Source organism: Sturnira hondurensis, unplaced genomic scaffold, assembly GCF_014824575.4.
Source record: "Sturnira hondurensis isolate 20B ecotype Veracruz unplaced genomic scaffold, ASM1482457v3 Scaffold0001120, whole genome shotgun sequence".
Lineage (NCBI taxonomy): Eukaryota > Metazoa > Chordata > Mammalia > Chiroptera > Phyllostomidae > Sturnira > Sturnira hondurensis.
The window spans coordinates 7,013,198-7,014,024 of NW_028073751.1; the positions used below are offsets into that span (position 1 = coordinate 7,013,198).

General features: G+C 36.3%; 1 non-coding gene across 1 annotated transcript; it reads left to right on the forward strand.

Annotated features, from left to right (window-relative positions):
- Positions 1-277: 277 nt before the first annotated feature.
- Positions 278-469, forward strand: LOC118998910 (U2 spliceosomal RNA). The gene has a single exon (XR_005068988.1). It is a non-coding gene; the product is annotated as a U2 spliceosomal RNA (small nuclear RNA).
- Positions 470-827: the final 358 nt, after the last annotated feature.

Below are 827 nucleotides of genomic sequence, written 5' to 3' on the forward strand. Positions count from 1 at the left end.
TTACTCAATTTTCTAGGTTGTTGTTCTCCTGAAAAGTTGGTTTTGGCACAATTCCATGTCAAAAATGATACTTTTCCTTTGACAATTTTTTTAAATGAAATAATCTTCCCATGAAAGACTACTTGGCTTAAACTTGAATATTTTGTGATTATTTCTTCTCCTTTGTTGCTTTATTTTAGAAATATGTAATGTCAAGTGTTTGCTCTCATTAAATTAAATGGGAGAAACCAAGCAATAAGTACAAAATATTAGAGCTGGACTAGTCACAGCTGTGATGATCACTTCCTTGGTCTTTTGGCTGAAATGAAATGTAGTATCTGTTTTTATCAGTTCAATATTTAATACATCCCTTATTCAAGGACAATATATTAAATGAATTTTTGGAGTCAGAAGGTAGAATAGGAGCTTGCTCCATCAACTACATGCATCAACTCGGTATTGTACTACTTCTGGGAACAGTACATATGGAGTTAGAATGCTACTTGGGTGATAAGGAATTTTCCATGGGTTATTTAAGTGAACTCAATGTAATCACCAGGGTCCTTAAAAGTAGAGAGAGCAAATGGAAGAGGAGGTCACAGTATTGTGACAGTGTGATGTGAGAAGGACTGGACTCACCTTTGCTGGCTCTGAAGATGGAAAAAGGAGCCACAGACCAGGAAATGCAAAATACCTCTAGGATCTGGGAAGTGACAGGAAAGAAATACTCCCCTAGAAATTCCAGAAAGGAATGTAGCCATGCAGATACCTTGATTTTAGTCCAGTGAGGCCTATGTTGGATTTCTTTCTAACCTGTACTAAGTTTGTGGGAATTTGTTATACCAGTA